Raw genomic sequence first — 8,805 nt, 5'->3', positions numbered from 1 at the left:
ATAATTTTTGTGATGGACTTATCATAAAGAATGAGATCCACCCATGACAGAGTTGTTGGTGTTGGAACAAAGACTCAAGCACATTTTTTGTTATTATTATTTGGGGGAGGGTGCAGGGCATGTGGGGCTGGGTGGCCTGCCTGGGGCCACATAGCGAGGTGATCTTTGGATGTCTGGGGCTGGATTTGGACCCAGGTGCTCCTGGCTCAAGGGCCAATGCTCTGTCTGCCACCCAGCCACCCCTACTATTATTACTATTTTATTTTACTTTGGGTCTTTTTTTTTCCTTTCTTTTTTTTGGTTTTTGCAGGGCAGTGGGGATCGGGTGGCTTGCATGTCACACGGCTGGGTGATTGTTGGGTTTATGAGGCTGGATATGGGCTCGGGTGCTCGTGGCTCCAGGGCTGGTGCTTCGTCCATTGCGCCACCTGGCCATACCTACAATTATTACTATTATTTTTTTATTTTAATTTTTTCTCTCCCCTTTACTCTTTTCGCCCAAGCAAGTCTATCTATATTCATGAGGGAGAAGGGGTATTTTGTTTACGTGTAAAGAAGAATATTTTATTAATGTAAAAAAAATTTGTACAAAATGAGAATAAAAAATAAATTAAAAAAATAAAAATAAAAAAATAAAAAAGAATTAGGAATGTTTAGACTAGAACTGGGAAGAGTTGAGGGAGGGAGGAAAATAATTACTATCTTCAAAATTTGAAGGACTTCTGCATACAACAGAGGGCAGAGCTGAATCATTAGTTGAAAATTGCAAAGAAACAAATTCAGGGTTATGTCAAAGGCAAATGGCATTTAATTTGAACTAACCAAAAGGGAATGAGCTGCCTCAGGAGGTATCTGATTTTCCCTCATGACAAGTCTTCAATTAGAGGCTGGATGATCACTTGTTTACTGTTGTGGAGTTGATTTTTCCTCACTTATGAGCCTGACAAGATGACCACTAAGGTCCCCTCCAACCCAACAATTCTGGCGCTCATCCAAAGTCACATGGTTAATAATCATCAGAAACATTATTTGAACCCAGGTCTTGTGATTCCCAAATTCAGTATTCTTTCCACCATACCATGATGACTCTATCATTTAGAGAAATTCCATTGCACTTTCAACAATTCTAAGCTATGCCTTGTTGCAAAAGTCAACCTTTTAGTTCGAATATGTCTCAAGTGCTACTGAAAGACAGGGAATCATGGAATACCACACTCTAATAAAAATTGCAAATGACCCAGCCATGTAAATAGACCAGTACTTGATACATCAGATAAGCACTTTATAAATATTGATTGAACTATTGATATAATATGAATAGTAAAGAGGCTGGCCACAGTATATTATTAATGATGATTGATAGATTAGAATCAATCTTCAATCAATTAGCTTTTATGAGTATATACTATGTTCCAAGTTCTGTATTCTGCTCAGAAACTACAAACACAAAACTGTTCTTACCTTCAAGGAGCTTACATTCTACAAAAGGAATAAAAATTATCTCAAGGATTAATGACCAGGGAAATGAGCTTGAGTCTAGGCAATAAAACCATAAGGTAGTTGACTATCACAGTCTTTCCAGGATCAGTATTAATAATGATTACATTCTTTCTTCTTGAGCAAGAGGTAGAAAGTGGGGAGGGAGGGAGAGAAAAAGGGGACACACAAAAGGTGATCAACCCAGGCAAGACATTCAGGCTAGTGAGGCCCTGGTATCCTAGGGGATGGGAGGATCAAGTGAAGCATGGGCTGGGGTCAGTTAGATATAAAGGACTGAATGGCATAAAAGACACTATCAAGAAAGTGTCTAGACTAGAAAGAAACTGAAATGATCATATAGAGAAAGGCATGAATGATAGGCCATGGTAAGGTTATACTAGTATCAGTGAAACATTCAAAGAACTAGAGAAATATTTTCAGGGCATTTGATGAATCTTTATTCTGTGAAGGATTAATGGAACCACATAATTGAAGAATTTAATTCAACAAGCTTTTATTAAGTACCTACTACTTGCCCTGCACCATACTGGTCAATAGGAATAAATACAAAGAAAATGAAAACATTTCTTGCTCTTAAGGAGTTTAAATTCTACAGGAGGAGAAACAACATAAAAACAGAGAAATGAATATAAGTTAATTTCATCAGGTTAGGACAAAGTATAAACAAACAAACCAAAAAAACATGAAATGTTTCCTGAATTTTTACATCACCCAGGATATAAAAGTGTAATTAGGTTGTAATTTATATCAGTGGAGGAAGACCTCCAACACTGATGAGATCATCTACCTGTCAAATAGCCAGATACTAAATGGCGGTTACTATACAATCTGAAACCAACTTGCATAATGCCTGGTAGAAGTCAGTTAATCAATAAGTATTTATTGTTTATTACATGTCAAGAACTAGGTGAAGTACTGAGGATAAAAAGAAGGGCAAAAAATAATTCCTTCCCTCAAAGAGCTTGCCCTCTTATAGAGGAGACAAGGTATAAATAGCTATGTACACACAAGTTATAAACACTGCAAATGACAGATAATCTCAGAGGGTAAGACAATATCCATAGAGCATACACAATACATCCTACTGGTATCAGCCCATGTGGAGGCTTGATGAACCTGCTTCCAGAACTACATGAGGTGATAGATTGACCCTACACTTTTGTAATGATAATGATATGAGATTCAACAAAACCCTACCCCACCTTGAAGGGATATATGAGAGTGATAGTAGAGGGGACAAGCAATCTGAGTAATTTGATTAGTGAAAACACACATATACAACCCTTAGATGAGCAGACTTTGTGCCACCCATACAAGAAGACATGATAAAGAGTAATTGGCAGGACAGAGCCAAGATGGTAGTTTAGACCTCCAAATAACTTTAAATAATGACTCTAATCAAATTCTAGAGTGACAGAACCCACAGAAAGGTTAAATGAAACCATTTTCCAGCCCAAGACAACTTGGAAGATCAACAGAAAGGTCTTTTACACTAGGGTTAGAAAAGACCACAGCACATCCAGGACACACTGGCCGTGCCAGAGCAAACCAGTTCCAGTCATCCAGGAACAGCCTATGGTGCCTGGGTCCCTGAGGGTGCCTGGATCCAAGGTAGGGAGTGTGGTTTCCAGATCTCTCAGTCCAGGGAGTACCAAGGACAACTTGGAAAGTCAGCAGGAAAACTGCCAAACCAGAGTAAGCATGAAGCCCAGTTGAGAACAGGCCTCAGGGCAGACCCATCCCAGGAACCAGGAGCCTGGGGAGCCACCCAGCAGCTGCCTCAGGAGTGCTCAGGCCAAGGATAGTAAGGGGGTCTGGGGAGACTGCAGAGGACTCTTTGAGGTCTCTCAGAGGTCTCTAAGCAGGACTCTCTTACTTTGCCCATACTCAGATCCAAGTTGCAATTTGGGTCCTAGTCTCAGGAAAAGGAGCTTTACTGTTCTAGTGGAGGAGGGCCTCTCCTCACAGTTCCAAGGCAGAGGGGAGTGCTTGTGGTCATCCACAGCCCAAAGTACGGGTCAAGAGAGCCTCTCATAAGACCTTGAAGGAATTGAGGTCCCTGGGGTTGGTATCCCTGAAAACAGCTACAAAACCCTCAAAAGCTTGGGACTCTCCACCCTGGAAGCAGAGCCCCAACTTAAGAAAGATTTAAAATCAAGTCATAGGCTTGGAAAATGAGCAAATAACAGAAGAAAAAAATTCGACCATAAACAATTACTTTGGTCCTATGGAGGATCAAAATACACACTCAAAAGATAACAAAATCAAAGCTTATGTATCTAAAGCCTCCAAGAAAAATATGAATTGGTCTCAGGTTGTGTAAGAGCTCAAAAAAGACTTTGAAAACCAAGTAAGGGAAGTAAGAGAAAAAACTGGGAAGAGAAATTAGAGCAATGTGGGAAAATCATGAAAACCAAGTCAGCAGCTTGGTGAAGGAATTGCCAAAAAAATAGTGAAGAAAATAACATCTTAAAATCAGTTTAGATCAAATGGAAAAAGCAGTCCTAAAGTCCAGTGAGGAGAAGAATGCCTTAAAAAGTAGAACTGACCAAATAAAAAAAGAGACAAAAAAGCTCTCTGAAGAGAACAATCTGAAATTATACCAGAAGAGCAATAAAATGTGCATACCTTTTGATCCAGCAATACGACTAGGTCTATACCCTGAAGAGATCATGAAAAAGGGTAAAAACATCACTTATACAAAAATATTCATAGCAGTCCTATTTGTGATGGCAAAGAATTGGAAACTGAGTAAATGTCCATCAATTGTGGAATGGCTTAGCAAACTGTGGTGTATATATATATGTTATGGAACACTAGTGTTCTATTAGAAACCAAGAAAAATGGGATTTCAGAGAAGCCTGGAAGGATTTGCATGAACTGATGCTGAGCCAGATGAGAAGAACAAGAAAAATATTGTATACCCTAACAGCAACATGGGGGTGATGATCAACCTTAATGGACTTGCTCATTCCATCAATGCAATAATCAGGGACAATTTTAGAGTACCTGTGATAGAGAATGTCATCTGTATCCAGATTAAGAACTGTGGAGTTTAAACAGAGACTAAAGTCTATTACCTTCAAATTTTCTTTTAAGTGTCTTATTTCAATCCATTGACCTCTGCTCCCAGTGTGCTCCCTCTCTGGGAGTGTGCAGTGGGCCAGGAGGCGGGTGGGGGGGGGGGGATTTAGGCCATGTTCCCAGATTCTGGCCCACAATCTGGCCTTGGCAGGAGGAAGCAATGTGCTCAAGTTTCCTTCAGACTTGGAAGAGCTTCAGGAGTTCTCTGAGTTTCTCCAGTACTACAAGACAGAGCACCAAGCCTATGTGCTGCCCCTGTTCTACAGCACCTATCTCTATAAGCAGTGCTTCACTATCCCAGGCTCCAGCTTCCTGAACATTTTGGCCAGAGTCTTATTCGGACCATGGCTAGGACTTATCCTGTGCTGTGTCCTGGTCTTGGTGGGTGCCACCTGCTGTTACCTGCTCTCTAATGCTTTTGAAAAACAATTGGTGGTCTCCTACTTCCCTGATAAGGTAGCCATGCTGCAAAAAAGGGTAGAAGACAACAGAAACAGTCTGTTTTTCTTCCTGCTCTTCCTGAAACTCTTCCCCATGATGCCCAATTGGTTCTTGAACTTCTCATCCCCAATACTGAATATCCCAATTGTACAGTTCTCTGTCCTCCTCAGACTGATCCCATACAACTTTATCTATGTTCAGACCGGCTCCATCCTGTCCACCATCACCTCCCTGGACAACATCTCCTGGGGGCCCTTGCTGAAGCTGCTGGCCATTACTCTAGTAGCCTTGATCCCTGGGACCCTGATCAAACAGTTCAGCCCGAAGTGCCTCCAGTTGTAGGGGTCCAAGAAGCACTCTCATGGGAAACAACAAGGAGGGGATGTGACTGGATCAGGTTTGCTTTGCTAGGGGTGGCACATGTGGGCTCCCCTGGATACCTGCCTTCCTGGCCTGGGAACAGCTGGCTCCTCCCGGCCTTGGCCTCCAGCCTGTGCTTGAATAGGTGAGAGGCAGGGTGATCCAGTGAGCAAAGCCCGCCTGTAGCTGCCTGCTCTCCAGCCTGCTGGGCCTTGGGTCTTTTGGGCCAGGCCCCCCCAGTGACCTGGGGTCACTTGAGGGCTTTCCTTGACCTTTTCACAGTCACCCAGGCTCTGCTGGGTCAGGGCTGGCACCCTCTTACAGTATTGGGTCAGGAGACTCATGGTCTTTCTTATCTTCTTGCAGAGACATTTCTAGAGATGACCCGAGGCCTAGAGTGTGACCCAAGGTCCCTGACTGCATCCCCCACCCCAGCCTTCTTTGCTGTCTGGAGGTTCATGCTGGTCTCAGGGATTAGCCTTTTTTCCGATAGACTTCTACCAGCTCTCTGGGGACGAGGGTTAAGTGGTGGGAGGGGAGCTGCATGCCAGATGGGCTTTTACCCAGTGAGGGGGTGGGGGGTACCCCAATCCTGAATATTTATAGCAAATAGGGGCAGCTAGGTGGTGTAGTGGATAAAGCACTGGCCTTGGAGTCAGGAGTACCTGGGTTCAAATCCAGCCTCAGACACTTAATAATTACCTAGCTATGTGGCCTTGGGCAAGCCACTTAACCCTGTTTGCCTTGCAAAAACCTAAAAAGAAATATTTATAGCAAATAACAAAACTTTGAGCTAGATAAGGAGAGATGAGGGAGTGACCTCCTGGGGCCACGTGTCCTGGCAGGATGTGGAGGCATCTTCCCCAGCTTTGTCTGCCTTCAGGACCCTCCCATTCCCCCCATCCCTCTCTTACTTGGTCACTCTTAATATGCTGGAGATAATCAGAGCAAATTAGCACATTCTCTTAATGAACTCTTCTGGCTTGAATTGTTGCCATTAAGGATTTTGGGAATAATTTTGGTTTTTAATTCAGACAAAAAAATAAAAAAATTAAAAAATGTCTTATGTACTACATAATTTTGCTATCTCTAATATTTTATTTTCTCCTGAAGGATATGATTTCTCTCTCAGAACATTCAATTTCAATCAATGTATAGCAGGGAAACAATGTAAAGATTATCAGACTTTCTTCTGGGGGGGAGGGAAGGGAGGTGGGGAGGAAAATTGTACAATTCAAAACCTTACAAAAATGATAGGCAGAAGCTACTATTGTATATAATTGGGAAACAAATAAAATATTAACAAATAAAATAAAATGAATCAAAAAATTAAATTTAATTTAAAAAACTCTCTCTCAAAGAAAATAATTCCTTCAAATATAGAATGGAGCTAAGGGAAACTGATGACTTAGAGAGAAATCAAGAAACAAAAAACAAAACCAAAAGAATGAAAAACTAGAAGAAACTGTGAAATATCTCATTGGTAAAACAACTGACCTGGAAAGCAGATCCAGAAGAGATAATTTAAAAATTATTAGGCTAGGGCGGCTAGGTGGCATAGTGGATAAAGAACCAGCCTTGGAGTCAGGAGTACCTGGGTTCAAATCCAGTCTCAGACACTTAATAATTACCTAGCTGTGTGGCCTTAGGCAAGCCACTTAACCCCATTTGCCTTGCAAAAACCTAAAAATAATAATTATTAGGCTAAAGTCATGACCAGGAAAAGAACCTAGACTTTATTTTTCAAGAAATTCTCCAGGAAAATTGCCCTGATATCCTAAAAGCAGAGGGTAAAATAGAAATTGAGGGAATCCACCAATCACATCCTAAAAGAGATCTAAAAAAAATGGTCCCTGGAATATTATAGCCAAATTCCAGATCTCTCAAGTCATGGAGAAAATATTTCAAGCAGCCAGAAAGAAACAATTTAAATATCCTGGCGCTACAATCAAGATAACAGAGGATTTAGTAGTATCCACATTAAGGGCTCATAGGGCTTGGAATATGATATTCCAGAAGGCAAAAGAGCTTGGAATGCAACCAATAATCAACTACCCAGGAAAAATGAACATCCTCTTTCAAGGGAAAAGATGAAATAGGGGGACTATCAAACTTTCCTGTTGAAACGACCAGAGTTAACAGAAAATTTGATCTTCAAGTACAGGACTCAGGTGAAGCATAGAGAGAGAGTGGACAGGAAGGGCTAATTATGAGAGACCTAATGATGTTGAACTGTTTGTATTCCTACATGAAAATATGATACTCATAACTCATATAAACATTCTCATTTATTATGGCTGTTAGAAGTAGTATATATAGACAAGGCACATGAGGGAGCTGAATATGAAGGTATAATATATTATAGATAGAATTAATGGACAAGAGAAGAATGTACTGGGAGAAGGGAAAAGAAAAAGGTAGAATAGGCTAGGTTATTTCACATAAAAGAGGCAAGGAAAAGCTTTTACAAAACAATGAAAGGGGGGAAGGTGCAGGAGAATGAGAGCTTTTATTCTAATTGGAAGAGGCTCAGAGAGGAAAAAATAGAGGAGGAAAGGAATAGGAGAAAGGGGACAGGGAAAGCAGAGGGGGTGTCGGTGAAAGAAGAGAGGAAAGATCATGAGATAATCAGATACAACACACTTTTGAGGAGAGACAAGGTGAAAAGGAGATATAGAATAGAATAAATGGGAGTAGGGAGGAATAGGATGAAGGGAAATATAGATAGCAAATATGGGGAAAAAATATGATTAAAAAAATCCTGTCCATTCCAAAGACAGAGCTGATGGTATCTGAATACAGACCAAAGACTACTTTCCCCCCCCTCACTTTATTTTTCTAGAGGTTTCTCTTTCTTTGGAGGGAGGGATTATGTTTATTTTTACAACAGGATTATTGTAGTAATATGGAAAAATTCAAATTAAAAAAAGAGTAATTGGCAACCAGCTTCCCTGAAATACTGAAAGGGTCAAGTTAGTAGAGATCCCAGTTTGTTAAATGAAGAGAATGTACCCATGTGCTCCACTGCATATGAATATATGCCCATATATACTGAAGAGTCCTTAACCTAGGATCCAAGTATATGGATAGATTTCAAGAGGTTCTTACTTGGATGGGGAAAAAAAATACACCATTATTTTCAATAACCTGAAACTGAAATTCATCATTTCTTTCAATTATTAACTTTTTTTAAATTCTGAAAAGGGATCCACAGGCTTCAACAGACTGAAAAAGAAATTCATCACACACACACACACACACACACACACACGTGTTGAGTCCCTGTCTTGTCTGAAAAGACCAATGTTTTCATCCTGGTCCCTACTGATATAATGAAAAACTCTTTCTTCCTCCATAAAGTTCAGACTTCAGGAGCAGGGAAAGAAGAAAAGGAGATGTAAGATCACATGCTTGAGGCCA

At 40.7% G+C, this 8,805-nt stretch overlaps 1 pseudogene; it reads left to right on the top strand.

Annotated features, from left to right (window-relative positions):
* Positions 1–1,852: 1,852 nt before the first annotated feature.
* On the top strand, positions 1,853–5,367 carry LOC141508150 (transmembrane protein 41A pseudogene; annotated as a pseudogene).
* The last annotated feature ends 3,438 nt before the right edge of the window (positions 5,368–8,805 follow it).

Source organism: Macrotis lagotis, chromosome 1 (assembly GCF_037893015.1).
Source record: "Macrotis lagotis isolate mMagLag1 chromosome 1, bilby.v1.9.chrom.fasta, whole genome shotgun sequence".
Lineage (NCBI taxonomy): Eukaryota > Metazoa > Chordata > Mammalia > Peramelemorphia > Peramelidae > Macrotis > Macrotis lagotis.
The sequence above is the reverse complement of the archived record's forward strand: the minus strand, read 5'-3'. Positions and strand labels throughout refer to the sequence as shown.